General features: G+C 45.9%; 1 long non-coding RNA gene across 1 annotated transcript in view; it reads left to right on the top strand.

The window, feature by feature from the left end:
• The window catches only part of LOC308624101, a 296,768-nt gene that overhangs the window by 145,257 nt on the left and 124,430 nt on the right, over nucleotides 1–27,081 (top strand). The window contains exon 3 of the long non-coding RNA XR_014016924.1: nucleotides 4,784–4,862. This is a non-coding gene — a long non-coding RNA (uncharacterized lncRNA). The remainder of the gene's footprint in view (nucleotides 1–4,783; nucleotides 4,863–27,081) is intronic.

Raw genomic sequence — 27,081 nt, 5'->3', positions numbered from 1 at the left:
AGCCTCTCAACCTCTCTTCCCCCTCCTCCCAGTTGTTCATTCATTCAAAGTGTATTGAGCAGCTACTAAAGTGTAGGCCCTGGGGCTTGGTAAATGATTAACTTACTCATTGTTAAATGAGAGACAAATTATGGATAACTAACTGCAAGACGTGTTTGAAAATGAGAAGCTTCATTAAAAGGGTGAAGATAAAGAACTATGGAAGTTTAGAGCATGGAGAGTTCTTTCTGGAAGGATGAGAAAGACTACATGGAGGATGTTGCCACAACCTGGAATGAACTAAAAAATGAATGCCCCTTTATATACCTATGGGGGGTGGGGGCATGTAAGCAAGGGCATGTTCTGTAAAAACCAGCTTGTGCAAGTGGGACCTTCAGACCTGTGTTTAATTTTAAAGTCCTGCCATGACTGGGTTGAAGCTGGTCAGAGCTGGTTTGGTTCTCCCTTGAGCCCCCAGCACCAGCTTGTAAGGACTGTCTTCATGGGCTGAGGCTGACCCTCTGGAGAACAGAACTTGTCTTTCCCAAAAAAGGACAGTCATGTACATTTTCCTTGGTGGCAGTGGAGATCAGACAAATCTGAGTTTAAATTTCAATTCTGCTACTGACTAGCTATGAGCCCTTAGACAAAACTAACCTCTCAGATTCCTCATTCTAACAATAGTTTTTTGGGCACCTATTGTATACCTAGGAACCAAAAAGTAGGCTCTCACCAGACACCAAGTCTTCCTTGATCTTGGATTTTCCAGCCTCTAGAACTGTGAGAAATAAATTTCTGTTATTTATAAGCTACCTAGTCTATGGTAATTTTTTATAGTAGCCTGAACAGACAAGAGACATGCACCTTATGTAGTTAACCCTCATTTTACAGATGAGGAAACAGGCTCAAAGAGGTTTAGTGACTTGTCAAGATCACCCAGGTCAAAAAGGGAAGGATCAGGAATTAGGCCCAAGTCTATCTGATGACAAAGCCCATTGTCAATACCTCTGCACTGTCTCCAGATAAATTCAAGAGAGGAATATCAGAATCTAAGACTGTGAACCTCTCCATGGATACCCAATATCATTCTCTTGTTTATTGAATGTTTTCCCTCTGCATCTTTAAAAATGTTCCAGGCACGTGGTGGGGCACAGTGAACGCTGCTCCCCTTGTCCTTTGTTTGCTTCTCTGGCTCCCTTGCTCTGCATTCCTCCTCTCCCTCTTCCACTCACCTCCTTGCAGTATTCTTCATGTCTTTGCCCTCTCATCCTCCCAGTTTCCCTACCTCCCTCACCTCCTCCAGTTTCTCTTGTCTCCTGCCCCCCACACCCTCTCCCAGCTCCTCCTCTGCCCTCTGCCTTGCTGGGCCGTGCTCTTCAGACATCTCATTAAAGTAATTGTTGACCTGAATTCTTATTCCAGTGCATCTATAATTATGCACCACAGGAAACCCTGAGGGATTCAAAACAGACTCTTAATCTATTTCACATGATTCAAAAACTGCTCCCAGGAAAGCAGTTTAATAGCCACAATTAACAGAATGCTGCTCAGCCATCCATGGGAGAGGTTCCCGGCCCAGCACTACCCACCTCCCTGGGCTTGGTGCTCAGAGGCATCAAAGGTCCCCTCCAAAATGAGTAAGGCTTTAGGGTTTAATTTAGTTAATTAACTGGATGTGAAGGTAGCTTGGGAATTTTGTGAAAAGTGTTCCCCTGTCCTCTCCATCTCTCCTCTGAGCTCGAGGACCCCACTCAGGCCCTAAAAACTCGGTTTGTATCCACCCCAATGTAGAGTTCTGTTCACCAGCCCAGGGCAGTGTGTGTGTGTGTGAATGTTGTATTGAGTTAGCAGCAAGGCCAGAGACGCCACCCACCCGGCCTTTCTCTGCATCCACTTTCTTTCTACCAACCACAAATCCTTCCCTCCTCTCCCCCTTCCGTGAAATGCCCACCACAAGGCTTCGCTTCGTGGATGCTGGGAGCTAGTACTGCAGGAAAGCATCCTCATCAGAATGAGTTCCTACGGAAGGTTCCATGAAGGGTGTGGTCCACCCCCTGGTTCAAAGGACTTGCTCCAGGGCCCACGTGGAAGAGGGCTTGACTGGGTAACCTCTTGGGCAAGTCTTCCCACCCTCGGGTTCTATGCTAGTTGAATATCACTTTTCTAAAACCTCATCTGTCCTTCCAATGAGACTAGTTCATGTATCATCCATAACAGTGGTTCTAGAGTTCCATCATGAACCAAGATCTCCTGGATAGCTTGTTAAAACAATTTTCTGATTCTGAAGAAGGGCCCAAGAGTTTGCATTTCTAAAGAGCTCCCTGGTGGTGATAATGCTGTTGAATACAAAGTCTTTGACCTTGTCAAAGTCTGTTCCCAATACCAGCAGCATGAGCATCACCTGGAAACATTTGAAAATGCAGAATCTCGGACCCCAACCCATACCTACTGAATCAGAGTCTACATTTTAACAAGGTCCCCGGGGGACTTGTACACACAGTGACATGTGAGAAGCCCTGGTTTAGAGGAAAGCCCTCAGGGTTCCAGATAAGCGTGGAGTTGGGAGCAGGTGGACAGGGATGACTGTCCCCATCCTGCCAGGGACATGACAAGAAACCACCCTCTTCAGAACAGCCTCCACCTCTCCCTCTCACACACACTCACACCCCCTTCAGCCACCACCAATGAAAGTGATTTGCCCATCTCTGCCAAGGCCCCAGCTCAGGGATGGGTATTTTCTCAGCGAATTTCACTAGGGGAGGAGACTCTGCCCCACAGGTTGTAGGCTTGCTGTTCGCACTTCTGTTCCTCCTCAAATACTCACCTGCCACGGTTGCCCCAGCCCCATAGAAGAATCTTCTTCCAGAAACTAATTAGAAACCTATAAGGTTGTTTTGTCTTATTATTATGATACAATGACAGCCTTCATGATGCAAAGTCATTATACATCACAGACAAAATTAATCATTTATAGTTTATTTCTCTGAAAATGGATAAGTCATCTTCTCCAATAACAAGAGTATGAACACATCAGTCACCCTCTCCATCCTGAGCCACACAAGGCCCTCTTGTGTTCAGAGATCTGACTCTACCAGGAGCATGTGGACTAAGTGGGGGAAGGCATGGGTGCCCGCGCAGTGGGTTAGGAGCCTTTACAAACACCCCTTTAACCTCCCAGCAATTCTCAATATGCCTCTGTTGCCTAGACTTTGGTCTACATCTGTGTTGAATTTACATTTTTTCTGTTAGAACAAGTGAATTATATCTAGCCCAATGAGGTTTAGCTGTTATGATTTACCCAAGAATATTACATGGCAGATGATGGTGATAGTAATAATTTAGTACTTACTATGTGCCAGTCACTATTCTGTTTTCTATGTATTAGCTGATTTAAACCTCACAATAATCCTGGGAGATGAGTACTATTATAATCATCCCCATTTTACCTACAAAGAAACTGAAGCTTTAAAGAGATTACATAACTTGTACAAAGTCACATAAGGCTACAGGCTAGTAAGCCACAGAGCCAGGAAGTGAACCCAGAGTCTGAATGTTTAAAGACCACACTATACCCCCTCCCAAGTTCTCAAAGTTTATTCATAGTTGTGTCAAGTAGAACTTGAACTCATAAACTATGGATAAAGGAGAGGAAACCTAGTTCTTGCCCTGAAGTCTCTTCCTTCTCTCACTCTGGTAATATTTGCTCTTCCTGATCTTAGAGGCCAGCTTTATGGAGTTGGAACTGTTTCTAGAGCCCAAGGAAGTCTAGAACTTTCTCTCATGTCCCCCCAGACCCAACTCTAAGGCTACAGGGAAAACACTGAAGGAGGCAGAATTTACTTGATTTCTCTGTGGCCATCTCCTCCTCCTTTTCCTTTTTTTCAATCATTCATTCAAGAAACACATTACATTTGTACCACATTCTTGGCACAGATTTGAAGAAGTCATCCTTCCAGGAGCTTACAACGCAGTGATGTAGACAAGTGTGACAGCAACTGAACACAAAGCAAATAGAGTGTGTGTTATATGGAGATGCACGTGATGCTATGACAGAGCAAAGCAAGAGCAATTTATTAATCAGGGTGTGAGGTCCTTTAGGGAGAAGACCAGATGTTGGTCATCTCAATTCCCTAACCACCTCAGAAAATGCTTGACAAACACTTGGTGAGCAGGTGGAATCAACCTGGGAGATCAGAGAAGACACCACAAAGATTTAGCATCTCAGCTGGGTCTCAAATAATGATAGAATTTTGTGGCAGACAATGAGGAAAAGGACTGACTGAGGAACCGCAAGAGTAAAGACAGGAAGTCAGAACAATGAAGCACCTGTTGAGAGAGGGAGGGAATTGACAGCGATTTTGACTAGGAAACAAGTTGATGTTTACAGAATCAGCTTTCAAATATGCATCAAGAAAGAGAATTAACCATTGAGTTTAACATTTTTCCTTTCTTGAAGTTATTCTGATCCCAGGGTGGGTAATCTTAAGTTCCCTTGCCACAGGCATGGTGCACAGAAAGCCATCTTCTGGCCAAAAGTCCTGCATGTTCCCACCATCTTCTGGCTGCCCTCAGACTTTCTCATTCCACCCCAAGTTCCTCTCATCGAAAGGCTCCTGCCTGACCATGTCACCTCACTCAGATCCAGAAGGCGAACAGCGGCTAAACTCACATAAACTGATTCCGGTGAATTGACTCATATAGGATGCGTCCCACCTGTGGCTCATTCCTTGAAGGGCAGAGAGGTTGTGAAAATCAGGACTAGGCCTGCCCCCTCTAAAACTCTGCGTTTTTCTTTCTTTTCCAGGAACAGTGCTTGCTCGGGGCAGCTGCTGGAGAAACTCACATCCAAAGGAGAAATACAAATACTGGGATACCCATAACAGGTAAACAGAAGCCATTTCTTAGAAGGGAATTTTTGAATACCATCTTTTAGCAGTTTGCCAATGTCCTTAAAGACACAAATCCTCGGGATGCTCCTGGAAAACCACAGACTCCCAAGACCTCATTCATGACCTCTGAATCGTAAGTTCCAGGAAAGATCCCTGATTTATAAGCACTTCGGGTGATTCTTAACAACAGGGAATTTGGGTGAACGTAGAAAAGAATTATATATTCTGCCTTTGAAGAGACTCGTTTGCCAATCAAAATCGCTGCTGGGATCGTTTTTAAGCAAGGGTTGGGTGCTGACTACAATTAAAGCGCGTCCGCTTGCTTTCACTGCAGTTGGGGACTTACAAACAGGAAATGAGCAGAGGGGGCGGGGGCTAGCTGCTGGTTGAGAGGGAGGGAGCCAATGAGAAACAGAGGAGCTGCTGCCCACCCAGAATGCGTTGGGGCAGGGGTGGGACTAGGCTCCATGGCCTATAAAACTTGCACTCAGGGCAGTCGTATGGCTTGGATGGGAAGGTTGTGGCTGCGGGATGCTGGTGGGCGTGGTGGTACATGTGAAGGCTTCTCGGAGCTGGAGTGGGGAAAGCAGAAAAAGCCTGGGGGGTGGCTATAAAGCTTCTTCTTCTTCTTCTTTTTTTTTTTTTCCAAAAGAGAAAACTCTGGGAAGGCGGTGCAGCGGCTGGGGGCTGTCTCCAAATGCCAGTCTCTGTTGGCGCTCTCCTGTGTGCTTTATTTCCTCTGTTCTCTTCACAGATAGTCCTGGGGTCATAAGACTAAGGCTCCTGCTTCTTTCTCCAGGGGACTTTTTCTGCCTGCTTTCTTACAGCTGGAAGACTTTATCCATAGGTTTTCTTTTCTCAACTGGTAGAAGCTTTAAAAACCTCTCTTGGTAGCTAAAACAAAGCTAGGGGTTCTTCCTTGTTTGGGAAAGCTGTCTTTTCTCTGGGAACGGTCTCTTTCTGGGCGTGGGTTGTTCCAAGGACTAATGACCTATCGGTGGGCGTGGGGTGGAGGAAGGCTAGCTCTGCCGAACTCCACAGCTGTAAGCTTTGAGCTAACACGGAGAGCATAGTGCCCTGAGTTGGAGTATGTGCACCGGAGGGGATGACTTTGCTGTCTCTCACTCACAAAAGCCAAAAACTCTAGCTCCTGGTAGGCAGTGACTTAGCTCTAGCCTTTCCTCTGATGGGGTGATAAACTCGGCTTTCCTGCTCAAGTCCGTTCCAAACAAACTGTGGCCTGGCTTCTGTGGCCAGGTCTCAGAGATGGCAGTCCCGCTTGCTTGCTTTCCTTCTGCTCCTTTTAAGCGTCTTAAAGTTCTCTCTGGGAATAAGCTACTGCAGAGTAGGGTTTGCTATTGGCAAAGCCGGGATAGATAACTCAAATCTGGCAAAAACTAAAATGAGTTTGGAGACCCACATGTTTCTCTCCAGCTGAAAAGAGTATCAATGTGAGTTGAACTAGGACAGCAGATAGTAGTTAAGGCATCAGCCCTTGAAGATGAGGGTTTCTTCCTGTGGTTTGTGTTGTTCAAATCCTCCGTAGGGGAGGATCCATTCCAGGGGAGTGCCCAAGTAGGAACTGGACTGACTGGAGTTTCTCTAATAGAATCATAGCTAAACACCTCCTGGGGGCTCCCTGCTGGCATAGGTCTAGATTGAGGTCCTCTCTCACCTGGAAGAGTAGCTCGTAGAGCCCCATAGCTGTGATGACTGCAGCACCTACAGCATAGGGGTGATGATCGTGGCCTGTCTGGGAGGGCCCAGTATTAAACTCCAACAGGCTGAAGAAGGTTTTAAAGAAGCAAATAAAGTCCTAAGTGCTCAGAAGAGGAACTCCAGGGAATAAGCAGGCAGGTGACCACATGTGCTGGCCTGAGAAGTGGGAGAAGCCAGGGCCTGGATGCAGCTCAACCAGCTGAACTGGGAAACTTGAGTGGGCAGTGCTGACCTCATCTGAAAATTGGGCGAGGCCTGTTGGTGTGGAGTTTACCAGCAGAACCAGTTCTGGGCCAAACTTGATGAAGGCTTAAATATCAGTTTCTAAGGCAGCTCCTCTGAAAATGACTTAGTTTCAGGAGCTGTTGCTTTTGTTGAAATTGGAGGTGGGAGTGCTGAGGTCTGGGATCTGTCTGCTTTCGGGACTTGCAGTGGAGCCACTGTCGACCAGAGCCTCAGTCTCACGGACGTGCCCTCATAGCCACATGGTGTGTGACAGGATATGGGCTGGAGCTCACCTGGGTTATGTCCTTGGCTCTGTCACTTACTAGCTCTGAGAACCCAGACAAGTGATTGATCTCTGGGAAACTGGCTTTTTTTTTTTTTCGTTTTTTGGGGGTTTTTTTTTTGCGGTATGCGGGCCTCTCACTGTTGTGGCCTCTCCCGTTGCGGAGCACAGGCTCCAGATGTGCAGGCTCAACGGCCATGGCTCACGGGCCCAGCCGCTCTGCGGCATGTGGGATCTTCCCGGACCGGGGCCTGAACCCGCATCCCCTGCATCGGCAGGTGGACTCTCAACCACAGCACCACCAGGGGAGCCCTGGGAAACTGGCTTTACACAGGTCTTGTGATGCGATGAGACTCTAGAGCAGTGCCCATCATAGTATGTGCTCAGTACACATTAGCTGCTGCCCAGTAGAGTGCCCCACCTGGTGCAGAGCTCCTGGCATTCTGTGTCACAGGCGTCTTGCTTGGCACCTTCCTTCCTGCAGCATGGAACCTCCTGTTCACCTGTTATAATTATCTTATAACCTCCCTGTAGCCTGGCAGGCTCTCTGAACCCAGCTTGGTACCTCATGCTTGCATAGCTCCCTCACCTACCCAGGCAGACTCTGTCCCTGGATTGTATGAGCCTGTTCTTATCCTGAACAGTTGCTTCGAATGCCATATGTTAAGACCTGGCTGAAAGTTGCTTGTTAATTGCTCAGGGTTCAAAGTACGGCTGACTTTTTAACACGGTCAGAGCCAGGCCAGCTCACCTGGAAGAGTTCACTTAAAACTGCATTTTCTGCCCTAGTGAAAGACTAAAAGTAGGGGGACAGATAGAGTCTTGATCTTTTAGGTTGAAGCCTCTCTTTGCCAGTTTGTCTACACGCGCCACTGGCTGCAACCTGAGTTCTTGGCCTCAGGGTCATGCAGCCACAGCTGTAACTTATTCCGTAAAGATAGCCAGGAACTCATATTCAGCCCAGCGCTCCGCTTAGCATCAAGTCCCTGGGGGCAGGCAGTGACTGAACCCCAGGGCCAGTATGTGCCTGAGCCTGAAAGGGCCTGGGTGCTGTGCAGTCTGGGCTGCCCCTCGGATCCACCCTCACCCGGGTGACCCTGGGCTCTGTGCCAAGCCGCGAGTCTGAAGTGCACACACTTGCACGTCATAGTCCTGGAGGGGTCCTGGCCTAACTCAGCTGGCAGCCAGGTAGGAGCATGCTAAGTGACGGCTAACATGGGGCTGCCAGCTGCTGCTGATAATGGGCTGATCAATCCAATTGCTTATTTGGGCTTACTTCCGTATCCTGCTTTCTTTACAGCAGGAGAACTCCTCCCATCTGAGTGGAGAGGAGGATGGGTCCAGAGCTAGGCAGAATCTAGACTGTACGTTCGCTACAGGGAAGCTGCTCCTGACAAAGCTCTAAATTGGCCCACCACATTCTCTGCCATGGAGGGTCTTAAAGCCAAAAGGTTGAGGTCACAGGCCTCAGGGCCACATACAGCTTCAGCCTGGATTCTGCTGCTTATTTCTCATGTCTTGAATGAGTCGCTTAAGTTCTCTGAGCATCTGACCTGTGCAAATGGGTAAACTAAAAGCTAACTGAGCCATGAGGCTTTGATGGTGATCATAGGAATCTTGACTTACTTCCAGTCCTATGACTAACTATTAACAGGCCTGTCCTCACGTACCTGCCCAAGTCACCTGGTATCAGTTCCATCCAGGTGTGTTTGAGAGGCTTCTATCCTCTGTGTAGCTTCCTCCCCGTAGTGTAAGCTACCCTTAAGCCTTAGCTGGGCTTCATCTCCCTCTTCCAGGTTGGTTCCTGGGGTTCCCTCTTCATCACTAAACTGCATAGCCTTTGGGTAACTTGGACTTATCCTGGGACCAGTGGTAGGTGAGATGTAGTCACGGGGTTCATGTAGCTGCGTCCTCAAGCACTGTCCTCACAGGAAGGACAGAAGCCACTCCTTGAGGAATAAAGGAGCCTCCCTGCTTGGGCCCTGGGGGAGGAGGCCCTCTTGAGGGCAGCTCTGGTTTACAGGGGCTCCCACCCCTCTGCCAGACTCCACTTGTCACAAGCTGTGGGTGGGCCTCTACAGAGATGGCTTAGTCTCTGAACACTTGACTCCTGTTCTCCAGCCCATCAGGCTCCCTTCATGGGTCTGGGTAGGTTTTGGACCAGCTCACAGCATGTCTGGTCTGATCTTAAATGGTGGCATTATGGCAGCCCAAACTCTTAGGGTGACTTGAGGTAATGTAGGGACTTGCATGACAGACTCAGGCTAAGAGGTAGCCCTGGGTGGGGAGATGGGAAGACATCGCCTCTTGTGCCATCCTTCTTCTTTGAAAGGTTCTTTAGGATACCTGAGGTGAAGGCAGACTGACATCTTGCTCTTGTTTCAGTATCAGTCCCTGATTTCATCTTTCCTCTCCAAGATACCCCAGAATGATCTTCCTTGGTGACAGCACTGCAGGGCCAGGAAGGACAGGAATGATATTTCAGCCACTTCCTAGAGACCCAAGGTCTTACCACAAGATGGACTCTTCCGGGACTGGCGTTTTCTAAGTCTCCACAATCCCATGTACACTTTCACTGGACAGTCTTAATTCTGTTCTCTTTAAGGAAAACCTAATTGGCAGAAGAAAAATCTTAGAGTAAATGATTCCTGCTCTTACCTTATCAACATGAGAGTCACGGAGAAGCTTGAGATCTGCAGATCGATCTGTCCATACTCCTAATTTCAGAACTAGTTGGTTTTCCTATAAAGTCTTTTAAATTGTCAACAGTCTCTCCCAGTTCCTTTGTTTCAGAAAGGCGCACTTTATCTCAAGGATGTTGCAGGGTTTCTGCCCATCTTGAAGACTACCTTGTAACTTAAATGCTTGTTTCATACCTAGTTGGCCAGTGGCTTTCTTCAGGGCAGCTGGAATTTCTTAGAAAGGCCTTCCTTGCTTCAATAGTAGAATGAAACAGGGCAACTTTAGGCTTCCATCCCTTTAAATACAAAGGGAATATTGTTCTAAATTACTACAAAACGTTTCAATGAAATGTACTGGGTTGTCAACCTCTTTGACTTGAGATGCTTTTTTTTTTTTTTTTTTTGCGGTACGCGGGCCTCTCACTGTTGTGGCCTCTCCCGTTGAGGAGTACAGGCTCCGGAAGCGCAGGCTCAGCGGCCATGGCTCATGGGCCCAGCCGCTCCGCTGCACGTGGGATCCTCCCGGACCGGGGCACGAACCCGTGTTCCCTGCATCGGCAGGCAGACTCTCAACCACTGCGCCACCAGGGAAGCCCCGACTTGAGATGCTTTTATTCTAAGTTAACCTAACTAGACGTTGACCTTCTGCCCCAAGACGAAAAGAGCTTGGAAGTTGGCTTTCTTGCTGTAAGGACAGGAGTGAGGAATTCACTGAAGCAACAACTCTTATCTCAGAGGCTTGAGGTCACAGGACAAAATTCTGCCCTGAAACTGGAGAGACAGAACAAACCAGTTTACCAGGAAAGAAAGCTGTAGCTGGAGTGAGTAACCAGCAGGAACACTTAAAGGATAATCAACAAATCGATGGAGGCTCCGTGTACACTTACCTGAGGATAAGCTTTAGGGGGCCCAGGTTTAGGGGGCTCTGCACTTTCACGAGTTCTACCTCCTGGGCGTGGTGTTGGGCATGGAGAAAGGGTCCAGGGTCTTCAAGAGAGGTATCCCCCCCCAACAGAACAACCTCCTGGAAATGTACCTTGCCTAGCTGGGAAGATGAGAAACACAAGCACTGCCCTCAAGCAGGAAAGGATAGAAAAGTAACGGCGGCTTGAGAGTCCACGGGTCCCACCTGACCTTGTTCTAGGCCAGCACTGCATATGGCTGGAGGTGGGTAGGGAATAGGATCTGTGAGGGGCAGGACAGGAACGGGTTCTCAAGGCTCTTTCAGGACTGAGTGTACGTACGGCTTGGGGGGGCTCTTCCCTCTGGTGATTTGTTGGGAAGTCAGTCCTGTTTCTCGCCCCCAGCCGGCGAGTTTCCACACTCTGTCCTGCCTTGCTTCGTGTGGAAAGCAGCGGTGAAGCTTCAGATCTTCCAGTACGGCTGTCTCATGTCGCTGGAGTAATCTCTCAGATGCCTGCTCCTCACTTGCTAGCGTTTGGACAAGTGGTGATAGGTGTAAGGCTTCAGAATGACTAGACAAGAAAGCCCTTCAAAGCTCTTCAGGACCAAATTCCCCCTCCTGAATCACAGTTCACAAGTGCTGTAAGCCCCCCCAAGTTGTGCATTGCCCGATCTAGTCATTTACAGGGACTTGAGCTCTCCAGAGAGGGGACATGGTCTCCTTAAATCCATCCCATTGGTGCTCTGCCATAGGTGAACTCTTGTTCTGCTTCATGCATTTTTCTCTGTGAATTCCATTTGAGCTGCTTGTTCAGATGGTTCACTGCAGAGACTTAACTGGGAAGGATTCCAGCTAAGGACAAGACTCCCCACCTGCCCAGTTCACCAAAGTCAAACTCCTTTGGGTGCCGTTTGGTTAGTAGTGGGCAGGTTTGGGTGTGGGCGTTGACAAGCTCACTGTATAATAACTTTGGAATATCCGCATCTCCTGTTCCTAAGCTGTGGCCTCAAGCCTTCCCCCTTTGACAGGATCTGTAGGCCTCCATTTTGATACCTGATGGCCCCTGTTCTTCCCTCTCCTGGCCAGTTCCAACCCTCAGTCTCGAGCATCACTGTGCTTAAGGACCTCATGTGCACACAGTCAGAAGGAGAAGATCTACTTTCCCTTGTCCATCAGGCATTAGACATGGGATTGGACGTGAGAACTTTGCAACAACTTCTGAGAACCACCTTGGGAAGTCCCACAAACCAGAGATGGGAATGTCTGCTGTGTTTTGTACTCAGCTGGAAAAACTTGTTCTAGCGATCTCTCCTTCTGGCTTAATTAGCTACCCGCACCTTTGACATAAGCACTTAGAAATGTAGAAACAGGTGATCTAATCAACAAGAGGCAAACATTCATGTTGACTGGCAGGAGTATGTCAATCTCACCTCCTGGGCTAACTGCTTAAGTGGGCAGATTGTCAACATTCCATGTGACAGGACCCCATCCTGGCATGCTTGGAGCAATGCCATTGTCCCTCTTTGAGGGGCAACATGTGAGTGGAACCTGCTGACTTACCTAAGGAGTGGGAGACGTGAGTTTCTGGAGACTCCCTTTGCTTTAAGAACGGTTGTTGGTAGAGCTGGCAGTACAGTGGGGAGAAGGAACCAAAGGGTCTTTCATCTTGGTTACTAAATGGAACAGAATGAAGGTCATGTTTGGAATTGGTTAGTATTGGCGTTACCCAGCTCCAACTGCAAGTAACTAGGTACCACCTACAGGGTTGGACAAGCAGCAGAGAAGGTAACCATGTGGGAGCATGTGGGGTTAAAGGGACAACGTGAATTGTCCTAGTCAAAGAAAGCCCTCTCCAAAGGAATAGTATCAGGCACTGGTAGCGGAGATAAAAACAAAGTGGGAGAGTGAATCAGATCAGAAGCCAGGAGCAGAATGTGGTTGAGAGGAAGACTCTAGGATAAAGGCTTCAGCAGAGGCTGTAACAACCCACGGGCTTCAGGTACCCCCTACCGTGGTAGTGGCTGGGTAAAGGGTGGTGATGGGCTAAGATTCTATTACACAAAATAGGACATGCACTAGTGGGAAAACTTTAGATCATCGCATATCTTGTTAAAGATGCTTTCAGGTTAGACCCAGACCTATCTCTTCAAACAGGAGGGCTTTCTCTGTACCTATTCGGCCAGCCTGGGGACACTGGGAAGTTGGGTTTGGGAAGAGAATGACCCAGGCTCCTGTCACCCCCTCCAGCTGTGTTTGCATACTGTCCCTGATAACTTGAGCATTTACTTACATTTTAGCCTCAACCCAGCATTTCTGGTCTTCTGGACTATTTGTGAGTGTTCACTTTGTTCATATCCACTATTTCAAATGGTAAAATTCCAGGACTGGAAAGGTGACTGTTGGAACTAGAAAGTAACACTAATAGTAACATTATTTGAATCTGGTTTATGAGCTTTCTGAGATTCTTGGAAACTAGCTCTATCTGGATACAGTTTTTTTAGGATGGCCACCTTTCCTATGAGCTCCATCAAACTGGATATACCATGGACTTAGCCATCAGCATGCTTCCTTAAAGTGGGTGAAGCCCCAAGAAACTCAACCTTCTGAGAGCCCTTCTAGAAACTTTATTCTGACCTCACCCTGAGGGTACTCAGCGCCCTGCTAAAAGCGGCATATGTGCATGCCTGATGGATGCTCACCAGCCTCCAGCTCCAAGACAATTAAGTAGCAATGTAACAGGTCTAGATTAAGATGCTTTAAGTCTTATGACTGAAGCTTTAACGTTCATATGACATTAACTTCAAGGGGAAAGATTTAGTGTTGCCCCTGTCAATTCAGACTTGAATTGCATAGGAGTTGGGTAACTATGGGTTATTAATGCCTACTCAGGCTTACAAGCAACTCTGCACAGACTTATGTAAAGGGACAGTTCTTATGTGATTAAATAGAATATTCATCAGCTGCTTAGTCATGTAAGACTCCAGAATGCTTATGGATGGCAGTGAAATTCTGAAGTGTAGGGTTCTAATGGGACGCCAGTGTGTGAGCTGGAGTTTGGAGGACTGAGAAAACATTCCATATTGAAGTGAACACCACCAACTGGTGGCACTTGGGAGTTAGCAGCTCCATAAGGCGATGTCAAGGTGGACTTGCGTGGAGAATCCCTTAATGTGTACACGTGTATATGATGCGTTTCTCCAGAGCCTGCGTCCTTGAAGTGCCTGAGCAGGTTTAATCCATCTCTTCTACTTGTCCACCACCACCAACCTCACTTGCTTCAAGACATACCTCTGAAGTTTCTGTGGGGCATGCATTTGTCAAATGTCTATTTCCAACTCCTGTTAAGTTTCAAGAAGGCTTCTTAAATGTCTCTTGAAAAGAGGGTCTCAGGTCTAAGATGTGGGGAAAGCTATTCAGTGGTCAGAACTGAGTAACAAAGAACATGGGAGAAGCAAGGGGCATGCGCGAACTCAGTTCTCCTTGAGTTGGTTGGAAAAGTGCTGGAATTAACTAACTTGTCCCTGTTCTGATCCTTGAGAAGCTTCAAACTTAGTCCTGTCTTCCTAAAACTTCCCCCTTATAAACTTGAATGGTCTATGTGACAGGTCCCTGAGCAGTGGTAGGCAACCATTAGTTGATGGAAATGAACTTGGGTAGATGTCAAGTGGCTTTCTTGCCTGAGCCAGAAACTTAAGAATAGAACTTTCTCAACAAATCTAACTTGGTTATAAAACGTACTCAACTTGACCCATGCTGAGGCTGGGTTCCTCATCTGGCTGGGTATGAAGGGATCCTGTCTTAGCCTGGATTCCCTTAAAAACATGAGGGAGGACTTGTGTAAGGGTAACTTATTTGGGGTGTGGTCAAAGTAGGAGGAGATGGAAGAAAGGGCATTGGTATCCCTGCTGTTAATATCAGAGGCTTAATTCTGCTGAGACCTCTCGGATCCATCAAAACACCTCCAGGAATTATTTGCTTGAAGGATGAAGAGCCAGGAGTGTTTAACCATCCGTTTATGTGCTGTGAGCTTCTTTAAAGCTTAGCAAGCTCCTGCCTGCATCCATGGAATTGGGGGAGCCCTGAGTCGGAAAGTGAATGCAGAGGGGCTCACTCTGGGCAAAGGGTTATAAGCTTGAAGTGAGTTGCTGGCATGGTGCTGTCTGAAATCTTGAAGTAAGGCTTCAAATTCAGGCCATGGCTGAAATTGGAAGTCAGGTTGAGTTTGAGTTGGGGCTCCACGAATGTCATCTCCATCTTCAAAGCCTTGTTCATTTAGACGTGAGATATTGAGGGACATGAGCTCATGTTGAGGGCAACCCAGGGAATCTTTGTGACTGTGTGGAATGTTTTATTTCTGAGATGAGTTAATCAGTATGTAAAGTTTTAAAAACTTTTGTAGTACAAATACATTACACAGTGTCCTCTTCAGCTATGTCTTTACTGCCAGACATCCTTCTGACATGGACTGAAATTACACTTGTGTAGCATTGACAAAGTTCTCAAATAGCAAAGAGTGCTATGCTAAACCAAAAACAAGTTGAAAGATGTTAACTTTTTTGCTTTACACTTGTTAGGAGGAGAACAATCCCTAGAATAGTGATATTCTTTTTTTCCTTCAAACAATCCCCAACACAGCAGCTTTCCCAACACAGCAGCTGAGACTGTGGCACCTCAACAGGAGGATAATGCCTCCTTAATCAGAATTGATTTATTATCTAATTGAACTCCATTAGAAAATGGAGATAGCTGACCTCCCTGGTAACAAGACTAAGGAAACAAGATTAATCTTGTTTAGGGAGCAAGGGTATATGGGAGCTACACAGAGCCTGGAAGCCACATGCAGGGAACATGTAGGGTCTTCACTTCTCCTTAGCTCTGTAACCAGCAGGGATTTAACTCCATATTTTTGGATGAATAAGATGCTGCAATTCTTATTCTTTTGGAGCATTTATCTATCTACATTTAAAGTAATTATTGATATGTATCTTCCTATTACAATTTTCTTAATCGTTTTGGGTTTGTTTTTGGAGGTCTTTTCCTTCTCTTGTGTTTCCTGCCTAGAGAAGTTCCTTTAGCATTTATTGTAAAGCTGGTTTGGTTGTGCTGAATTCTCTTAAATTTTGCTTGTCTGTAAAGCTTTTGATTTCTCCATCAAATCTGAGTGAGATCCTTGCTGGGTAGAGTAATCTTCTAGGTTTTTCCCTTTCATCACTTTAAATATATCCTGCCACTCCCTTCTGGCCTGCAGAGTTTCTGCTGAAAGAGCAGCTGTAAACCTTATGGGGATTCCCTTGTATGTTATTTGTTGCTTTTCCCTTGCTGCTTTTAATGTTTTTTCTTTGTGTTTAATTTTTTTTAGTTTGATTACTATGTGTCTCGGCGTGTTTCCCCTTGGGTTTATCCTGTATAGGACTCTCTGCACTTCCTGGACTTGGCTGACTATTTCCTTTCCCATTTGGAAGTTTTCGACTATAATCTCCAAATATTTTATCATACCCTTTTTTTCTTCTGGGATGTCTATAATTCAAATGTTGGTGTGCTTAATATTGTCCCAGAGGTCTGAGACTGTCCTCCATTCTTTTAGTTCTTTTTATTCTGCTCTGTGGCAGTTATTTCTACCATTCTGTCTTCCAGCTCACTTATCCATTTTTCTGCCTCAGTTAAGTTATTCTGCTATTGATTCCTTCTAGAGTATTTTTAATTTCAGTTACTGTATTGTTCATTACTGTTTGCTCTTTAGTTCTTCTAGGTCCTTGTTAAACGTTTCTTGTATTTTCTCTATTCTATTTCTGAGGTTTTGGATCATCTTTACTATCATTACTCTGAATTGTTTTTCAGGTAGTTTGCCTATTTCCTCTTCATTTATTTGGTCTTGTGGGGTTTTATCTTGGTCCTTTGTCTGCAAGATATTTGTCTTCTCATTTTGCTCTAACTTACACTATTTGAGGTCTCCTTTCCCTAGGCTTCTGGCTCATAGTTCCTCTTGCTTCTCTGTTCTTTGCCCCTGGTGGTGAGGTTGGTCCAGTGTCTTGTGTAGGCTTCCTGATGGGAGGGACTGGTGCCTGCGTTCTGGTGGGTGGAGCTGAGTCTTTTCCCTCTGATGAGCAGGACCATGTCAGGTGGTGTGTTTTGGGGTGTCTGTTAGCTTAGTATGACTTTAGGTAGTCTGTGTGCTGATATGTGGCTTTGTGTTCCTGTCTTGTTTGTTGTTTGGTGTGAGGCATCCAGTGCTGGGAGCTGCAGGCAGTTGGGTGGAGCTGGATCTTGGATTCAGATAGAGGCCTCAGTGAGAACTCTCAGCTATTAATCTTCCCTGGGGCCGGGAATTCTCTAGTGGTCCAGCGTCTTGGACTTGGTGCTCCCATCCCAGAGCCTCAGGCCCGACTTCCAGTCAAGGAACCAAGACCCCACACGTTGCTCATCCTGGCAATTAGGGGGATTAAAAAAAAAGACTAACAAAACCCCAGAAAATGGTAAAAAGTAAAATCAAACAAAAACAGAAACAAGGAAACATGCACACACACACACAAAACAAACAGAACCTAATAAAACAAAAAGCAAGAGAACAACCGGACATACAAAAGAACCCAAGAACCGAAATCAAACAATTAAAAAGAAAACTAACAAAAACACAAAGCCAAAATACAAAACCAATGCAGAGTGCCTACTGAAGAATGAAGCAAAGAAACAAACTGACAAAAATGACTAAAAAAAGAGAGAGGGGGAAGAAGACAGAACAACAGAAAAGCAACCTAGAAATAGAAATATAAAATAAAACAAAATATATTAAAGAAAGAAAAACTAACAAAACCCCAGAGAAATGGTAAAAACAAAACCCAAACAAACAAAGAAACATGCACACATGCAAAAGAGACAAAAACAGAACCAAATAAAACAAAAAGCAAGAGAACAACCAGAGAAACAGAAGAACCCAAAAATGAAATCAAACAATTAGGTTTTGTTTCTTAGTTTTGATTCTAAAAACAAAACCAAAGCAGTGTGCCAACTGAAGAATAAAGCAAGGAAACAGAACAAACTGATAAAAATGATTTAAAACATAAAATAAAAGGGAAAAAGCACAGAACAACAGAAAAGCAAATTAGAAATGGAAATATAAAAAATAAAAATATTAAAGAAAAAATGGAAGAGAACACAGAACAACAGAAAAGCAAAGTAAAAATAGAAATATTTTTAAAAATAAAAGCAAAAAATGTGTTATAAAACATGAAGATCCCAAAAGACAAAATTCTGAAAAAATACTGAAATAACAACAAAAAGCCAGAAACAACAGCAGAACCAATCAGAACATAATAACATTAATAGTAATAATTATGCTACCCTGGGGTCTCCTCTGTAAGTGTCCTTGCACATGCCATGAGCCACAGCCCACCTCCACCTCCCCAAGAGTCCCTCCTCTGCCTCTGGGCTGCTCTCTGGACCTGCTGTGGTCCCTGTGGTGACCACCCAGACTCTGATCTACCCCAGTTCCTACATGTAATGCCCCCAAAGTCCACAGCTGCCAGAGCTAGACCATTTTCATTTGTGGGAACACTCATTGTCTACTCAGGTATTCCACAGATGCTAGGGTCTACCTAGTTTATCGTGGGGATTTAATCTGCAGCTTGTACAGCTGATGGAAGGATTTTCAATCTTCTTCCTTAGTCGCCCCATCCCTGGGGTTCAGCTTTGGTTTTATCCCCACTTCTGTGTGTGGTCCACCCATAGGAGTCTGGTCCTCAGGCTACCTTGGAGCTCTTGGATGTGCTCCAGTGACGACAGGGTGCAGAGGTAGTATGACTGCTTGGATCTTGGGAGCCCCGGCAGTGCCAAATGTGCAGGGAAGCTGGCAGCCACAGGCGCAAGAGATATGGCCCTAGTGAGGGCCTTTTCTGGCACCTGGCATAAGGCACGTGGGGGCCAGCCCTGGCTGTGCTTTTTCTGGCTCCCAGCAGTAGGCACACAAGGACCAGCCCTGAGAGGACTTTTTCTATTGCTCGGTGGCCAGTGCATGAGGGCCAGCCCTGAGGAGGCTTTTTCTATTGCTCGGTGGCTGGCACACGAGAGCCAGCTCTGAGAGGGCTTCTTTTATTGTCGTCAGCAGGCGCTGGTGTGTGGGGAGAGAGAGGCTACAGTAGTGGCTCCTCCCCCTGCGTGTGACTCAGCAGTAGTGCACTGCTTCCATGGCACTCCAGTCTTCCTCTGTAGGTATTCCCTGCTGCAGATTTCCTCCCTCCCGTCCCCTCAGTCCATCTCCCCACAGCCAATAGCAGTTCTTGCTCTGGGCCTGTTTTCTAATCCCCATGCTCCAGCTCCCAGCCCCTTGCACACCTGTGAACACACGTTTCAGTCCAGGGCACGTAGGGCCACAGCATGGACCATCTGTGTATTTCTCACTCTGTCCCATCTGCCATAGTTTGGCCACTTCCCCCTCTTCCGACAGCCTCAAATGCTTCCCTTCTGTCCCAGTCAATTTCCCTGTCGGACAGGGGGTTTCCCCGAATTTGGGAATCTCTCCTCTGCTTCAGCTTCCCCACCCCGGGGTACAGATCCCGTCCCGCTTCCTCTCCTCCTCCTTCTCCTTTCTTTTTATCATCCTACCCAGTTACACAGGGATCTTTATAGTCCTTTCTAGTGTCCAGGATCTTCTGCTAGTGTTCAGCCAGTGTTCTGTGAGAATGGTTGCATCTATAGATGTATTCCTGATGTGTCCGTGGAGAGGGATGGACTCCACGTCCTCCTACTCCTCCGCCATCTTAACTCCCTATGGATGTTCCCTTCTGATCCTCCCTTTGCATTGGCCCCTAAGTGAGGTGGCTGTTCTCTATTGCTCCTTAACTTTGATCCACTATGCTCTGTGTCCCAGTGGGGGTAGACTCCTATGGACTGCATCCCCCAGTCTCCCCTGCAAGCTGACATCCCAAGTGGGTTTGGCCACTGGGATGCACTGGCTAGAAGATAAGAGGTTTGGGTAGCTTTTCCTGACGCCCTCTCTGCTTTACCGCTACATCTCACAGGTAGGTAGGTCCCTCCAGGCCTGCTGCTCTTGCCAAGTGGGCCCCTCTTCCATACTTCCGGCTCTCAATGGACTTGGGTAACTCTTTCCTTTTGGTCCTGTGGTTGGCAGTAGATTCCCATCATTGCTAGTCCCTAGTGCCTCATCTTTTGTTCTTAATCCTTCACATTCCACTAAGGTTCTTTCATCAAATTCATTCAAACCACTTGAGCTGAATTCAGTTTCCTGCTTCTGACCCTGACCAGGAGAAAGTTGTCTCTCTAGCTTGGGAGGGGAACAGGGCCCCCTAACATCTTGTTCCTCCATACCCAAGGGGAGAACTGGGGTCCCACTGAGTCTCTTGGTGTTTTGGTAGATGTGCCTGGCAGCCTCTGAATGGAGGGAGGGGAGTCCCCACCTAGTGTTTCCAAGTAGCTAGTTCAGCCTAGGACCCCCAACCCATGGCATGAGAGTTAGAAAAAAGGATTGACTAGGGGTCATGTAAACTATAACAAACAGAATCTGGATGTCAGTGCACACAGATGCATGTTTACCTTTGTACACAAAGCTAATCTTTAATCTGCAGCCTGAGGGTGAGTTATTTCTGGAGAGGGCACACCCTAAGTTTGCTCCTGATGAGACTTGTGGTCAAGCTTCAGCTCCAATTTCCCAACCTGAATATCTGGTTCAATATCTTCAAATGTTTATTCACTGCTCCAGAGGGACCACAGGGGCCAAATGCAAGGTTAAAAACCTTCAGAAATATTCTGAGCTATAGATGTATAAAGGAACAAGATCTGCATACTGTGCCAGCTCCCATAGGTGTATCAACTTTCTCCCAAGTTTCCTTGTGTCTCACTTTACAATCTTGTCCCTTATAGGCCCCTGACCACCCAGTCAAGTGATTAGTCACTAGCCAGGAGTCTGTATCCTTGTCTCCCTCTCCCTCACCAAGAACATGACCAGATACAGTGCTCGAGACTCTGCTGACTGGGAAGACTTCTCTCACCACTGCTTTCAGGGCTGTGAGTGAAACTGCAGGGCAGCAATTTTTTTTTTTTTTTTTTTTTTTTGGCCTCACACCAATACTTAGCTGACCGTCTTGAACAAGACGTGAGTCTTTCAACCAACTTGAACTCCCAATAAGGTCTAGATGTGAGCTGGAGAGTTGCCCCTGTGTATTGTACCTACCATACCATTTCTATTGTGCAATAAGTTCTTGATATACTCAAAACTGAGTTCAAAATTCATGTACAAAATGGTGACTCTAGTTCCCATAGTCACTTGATGTCTTGCAGTCACTCTGCCCATCTTAGAGCCTGGAAGCAGATCAGGGGCTGCTTTTATGAACAGTGAATAGTTCTGTGCTGCACAACCTGTCTGTTCCATATCACACGTGTGATATATCTTTACCACGTGTACCTTTGGCACCACCAGTGTGCAGGGTCATATGGTTGAAACTGCAGGGAAGATTGTATTGATTCCTGGAACTGCTGCTCAGCCCTCTCATTCTAGACCCTGCTGAAAACAGTACTATCCCATGCATGTGATTATGCTGTTCCTTAAATCCAAAGAGGCCTACCCAAGGGGAAAGAGGGGTAAGATGTTAATAAAACTAGTCTCTTGAGTGGATATCCGGGCATACCTCAAACCACTGCCCCCCTAAGTCAAATATGGCAGGCCTCTGAATATCCGAAGGGTTTATCTCCCCTTTGGCATGCGTGTATCCTGGTAGGGGCATCAATCACTTGCTTGTAATGTTGAACATTTGCTATTGATAGAGTGGGCGAGTATGGCGGTCCTCAAAATCAAGATTATAAAAGTCATTGGAGGTTATTGTGGCAGAACAGGAAGAAATGCTGGAACCCTGGTATAAGACAATGAGTGTATTGCTGCTCATACCTAGTGAATATGAATGGCTGTCAATCTCATAAAGGTTAAGAAGGAGTTCCCAGATCAATAGCCTCAATCAGTTGTAGAGATGCCACATCCAGCACAGCAGCTATAATTGAGCCATTTTGTTTATAGTTCAGAATTATGCTGTGATTCACCCTGTTTTTCTAGGAGCCATCCTAATGGATCACACAGATGATAGGGAACCCCTACCCCTTGTACTATCGCCCATTTAGGGTATGGAACAGCTGCTGAATTACTCTTGGCTGTGGGTGGAGAGCAGTTTTAGGAGATTCCACTTGGCTTCTGACCACCATGATGGCTTCTGCCCTGTGGGCCAGGGAACTAGTGTGAGGTTTCTGTCAGTGACTGCATTTTCATCTGACTAGGTACTCAAGGATCAGGAAAATAACCACAGTAGTTCTATAGATTCACTGAAGCCACTGTAAGATTCCTGGTCTTGCTGTCACCTAGCCTCCATATACCCTGCCCCATTCTATCAAGGAGACTGATCAGGCTTGAGATCCCTTTATCAATGTCCATTCAGACCCTCTATCCAATGACCTATGAAAGGTCTGAGTGTTCCCCTTCAATAGTTACCCAGGTAAGTGGGCATAGGTTCCTATCGTGAAAGGATGAGAGAAATATTTGCCATGACATGGCAGGGTCCTCTATAAGGGAACCATCCATTCCCTTCCGTCTTTTGCCTGAGTCTAGCAACATAATTATGGAAACTGGGTGAGGGTTGTATCAGTCCATGATTCAACCACAGAAGCAGAAACTATAGAACAGATACATCTACAGGCCAGTTTCTTATAATACATTCAGCCTATGTGATTGTGGAAGCTGGTGAAACAAGTTAAAGCTGTAGGGTTAGCAGTCAAGATAGATCACACTTGGCTGGAATTCACAGGCATGGGCCAGAGTTCTCTATTGTTAGTAGGCAGTTAGGAAAGGGGGATCATGAGCGGGATTGAACTTTCAATTGATGGAATCAGGCCCACAGACTATGCAGGATAATCTCCCTTATTTAAAGTCAAATAATTATGGGCTTTTAATCAATCTCAAATACCTTCACAACACCTAGATTAATATTTGGCTTAATGTCCAGGACTGAAGTTTAGCCAAGCTGACATAAAAAAAGCCATCACAAGGGCCATGAATTTTCTTTGCAGTGGTTAATTTGCCTTCTCTCCTGTTCTTGATCTTTTTGATCATACAAATCAAGCAGTAATCTTGTTGGCTGCCCACCTCTCACCCCTAGGCATACCATGGTCTGATCTATTGCCAAAGATTCTTACAGGTCGAGACCATTCTGCCTTTGCTACCTGTTAAGACCACTCTACCATTAGCAGTTAAATGCAGCCATCTAGTGCCCCTACACTAGACTCTTAGCATTATAACTGACACCAGGGAGCCTAGTCTCATGGCAGAATCTTTCAGCTTTTACTCACAGGACAACCCCCTCTGGGCTTCTTGGAATATCAATGACCCTCGCTAGTACATTTACTGTTCTAGTGAAGGATAGGCTTTTCCAGGGAACATGGTCAGGTGGTGGGTTCTCTGGTTATTTTACCCATGCTACCATGACCACCTTTCAGAGGCTTTGGAGCCCTTAATCTCATCCCATTTACTACAGGCCACTGTGTCCAAGCATCAGGGAACCATACCAGTAGCATGTTAAGACTGGTTCTGGGCATTCTTACTGAGAATGCTGAGTCACAAGATACACCTGATAAATACTCTCCTCCGTACAGCCTCTATATTCTGTACTTCTCAGAAATGTTCCAGTTCCTGCTCGTATGTGTTAACCCAATTCTACAGTTTTTCCATGGAATAACCCACTCTCTCCCATTGCAGAGACCTTACTGTTCATTCCCTGTTGTGACCTAACCTTGTTAACCTAGAACCTCTACCTGACTTTAGTTAATCCTGAGTGTTCACGTAGCACAAGCTAACGTATCACGGTTAGCTTCCTGGGTTGGCTATTAGCTGTCTCCTAGACATTGATAAAGGCCTGGATTTATTGAGAGTGTTTCCAATATTAGAACTGAGCCCTCAGGGACATGCGTTCCTTGTATACAAGCTTCTCCAACATGACCCGTGAAAGTTGATTTCTGAATGGAAATTCTTATCTGCATCTATCTCTCAGCAGTTACTTAGCTGTCAAAATCCAAGTCCAGACACTTGTCCTTTATGGAGGTCAAGTAACTTGTTACAGAAGATACTTCCACATGAGGTGAGAATGTAGAATGACTTACATATCTGTTGGTTTAAACAATTGAAAGTCAACTCCTAGAAGTTAGATCTCCTTCATCCTTTAAGTAAAATCTAATACTATGAACTCCTTAGTGGAGCAGAGAACCATCTAGCCTATTGACGGAACGAGAGTAGCCTTAGTTCAACTTAGGGACAAAGCAAGGACTTTTTAAAGCACAATTCTAGGAGGCAGGTGTCTTCTGTCACCAAAATTGGTCTAGCTCAAAGCCAGTCCTGAAGAGGTAATTGTTGAGGCAGATTACTGAGATCAGAATGGAAGAATCCAAAGAGTTGGTGGTTGGAAAAAGCAAAGGAATGAAGAAAAACACCACCCAACTCCTCCTGGTCACTTTCAATGTGTCTTCCTTCAACCCCAGCCAGGGTAGAACTTAAGTATTAGAGAATGGGGCCATAAAACGTCATGAGGTCAGAGTACCAGATACAAGTTAGACCTTCAGACCTTGATCATACCATGTCCTTAACCACTAGAACTCACTGCCTGGGTGATCTAGAACACCACCTCCATGGGCCTGGTAGGTAAGGAACTAGAAACCTTAACCCCCAGACCTCAGATGAGGTCCGCTGTAAGGTTGCAATGGGAAACAGCCTCATGGATTCAGTAGGCTTGGTTAGGAGACCAATTGCTCTTGATCAACATGTCCCTGATCCCTGTTTTGGCTTGGTATATATGCAGGAGAGGAAAGCTATGGACTTGGTATTCCATGTGAAATTGGGAGCTATGAGTACACATAGCCCTAAGTGAGGCATGTGCATATTGTCCCCTGTGAGTAATCACTTCCCATGGAACGTGGGGCCATTATTTAGACATTGAGAATGTCCTCACAATAGGATGCCCTGAGACATTCTATTAACTGATGCTCATGTTCTGCTAATGTCACAATTATCCATGTAGGATGACAAGACAGGTGCTGTGACTTAATTCTTATTCAGCATTAACAAACTCACCATGCCTTTTCCATCCTGCTGATGTCAAATTGCTTATGGTATTGAACACTATGGCTGAGAGTCCTAGGTAGCCTTTGTCAGACCAGATGCTTATTCATGACATTGGCTGGGATGGAACCTTGACCTAACTCAATGGGCCCAGGCAGATTTAAGTTATTATTGCTTGACTAACTTGTGGCTCATCCTTTAACTGATCTCTTTCCAGTGCTCTCCGCCTAAAAGGAGAACAGGATCTTAGAGACTAGAGATATCATATTTGAATTCATTCTTCACTGCTGAAGAGCATATCTTAGCTAAGGATCTTTTATGCCGGATTCAGGGTAATCAATCTACCATGTTGTCGGTTGCCCAGGGGTGTGTGCACCAACGTATCCCAGATGGATTCAGATACTCCTTCCACAGAAGTGCTCTCAGGTCAGTTCTGATCCTGCTAAGGCATGGCGACTCAGACTGTAGTTTTCTTGATGAACATGGAGTGTGATACGCTGGCATGGTTTACCTAGGAGCCTCCAGATCCAGCTGGACATTGAACAGTTTCTTCAAAAATAATCCCTGAATGGCCTGTTGTCAGGTCACTCTTCCAATTCAGGTGTCTGATAATGCTCCCACATTCCGTGGGAAGTGGATACTCAGAGGGACCCCATGAGTCCTCTAGATTCATGGAGTTCCCGGGGGCCACTTGGGATACATAAGCCTAGGAGCTGCTAAGCACTGAGGTATAGAGATGGCTTTAACCATGGAATAGCACTCTGAAGGATTTCGGGAAAGGAGGTTCCCCTGGGGGGCATGAGGAGTTATGACATCCTTGATCGGCTTCCCCAGAGATGCTTCTGGTCAGCTGGAATAGCATTGTACCCTGACTGTTCTAGAACCAAACTGGAGCATCAGCTTCAGAAACAAGAGCTGGATCATCCAATCCAGTCAAAATCAAAAGGCAGAGTTTAGCCATGAGTCCAAGGTCAATTACCGAATGTCAGAAAGGAAGAAGCCAGACTGGTAAGTGGCATGTAGAAGGCAAACTCTGAAGACCTGATTTTTGAGACTTCACTGGCTCTGAAGCTGGATGTCCAGCTCAGACGTACCTCTTATCTCTTGAAGAATAAGCACTCAAACAGGAGATCTCAGCCCACTGACAAGTGTGAACTTGACCTATTGCTCCTACTAGAATAGTAAACAAGATGACAGACCATTGATAACACGTGTGGCTAGTCTACTTGTGCACTTACTTAATATAATTGTGATCTGTTCTATTGAGCTACTCCTGTTCTAAAACATGAAGTCAGAAACTACCCCAATATATAAACTACTCTAATGAAGACAGCATTGTGGTCAAATGGGTAAAGGATTAAATAGTGGTGTGGCAGATTGTTTAGTAACCTGCAAAGTAGTTCTGCTATTTGCCTTCTATCATACCTTCTCTGATTTAAAGAAATTTAAACTCTTGGGCCAGAATGCCTACCAAAATCCTGGACATAGTGTCTTTAACTTCCATGTTTTATTAGGGAGCAAAACTTCAAACTTCTGTAGCCCAAAATGGCAGTGTCTATAAAACTCCTCAGGATTGATCTAGATCCTATGTAAGGATAAGCATAATCCAGCAGCCGTGCAGTCAAGAGTAGTGACAAACTCGCCAGTATAGGTGGCAGTCTCTTGGGAATGCTCAAGCTCAACAGTAAGGAGTTTAAAGAGGGAGGAATGTCATTTTTATGCTTAATGAAAGACGTATAAAGGCCATCTGTGTGAAGAATTCAACATGGACCTTTCAAATGTCTATGGTGGTATAAGTTACCAATTTGCTTTCTGGAGGTTGTGGCAACTAAATATCATCTCTTTACCCATCTTAAGCTCTCCTAAATGCAAATGGAGGGGTTGAGAAACTGACCTGTGCAGACTGGCCAGACTGAACAATGGCATTTATGACTTACCTAAAACACAGAATGCCTCTCCAGTGGTGTTGGGGAGAGGTGGGTGCTTGGTAAGGGTGGGAGAGCCAAATGAAACAAGCAAAATGTTAAATGGAATTGGAATTACTGAGCCCACTTTTAATTCTGTGCTGTGTCTAAGAGTTTATAACAGAATAAAATCAAGGAATTGCATTTTAGGACTTGGACTGACTTTAGGCTGGCTGATAGTGCTCTCATCTAAACAGACTTTAGTGGCCCTGAGACTACAGGGCATGAAGGGCTCTCCTCTTGCTCAGGAGACCACAACCTGCTGTGAGATGGCAGGTGGGTTCCAGCGCCAGGCCAAACCATCAACCAATAGTAACCAGTCTACCTTTGGGGCTCCTT

This window comes from Mesoplodon bidens (assembly GCF_964165515.1).
Source record: "Mesoplodon bidens genome assembly, chromosome: 10".
In the NCBI taxonomy this organism is placed as follows: Eukaryota; Metazoa; Chordata; class Mammalia; order Artiodactyla; family Ziphiidae; genus Mesoplodon; species Mesoplodon bidens.
The sequence above is the reverse complement of the archived record's forward strand: the minus strand, read 5'-3'. Positions and strand labels throughout refer to the sequence as shown.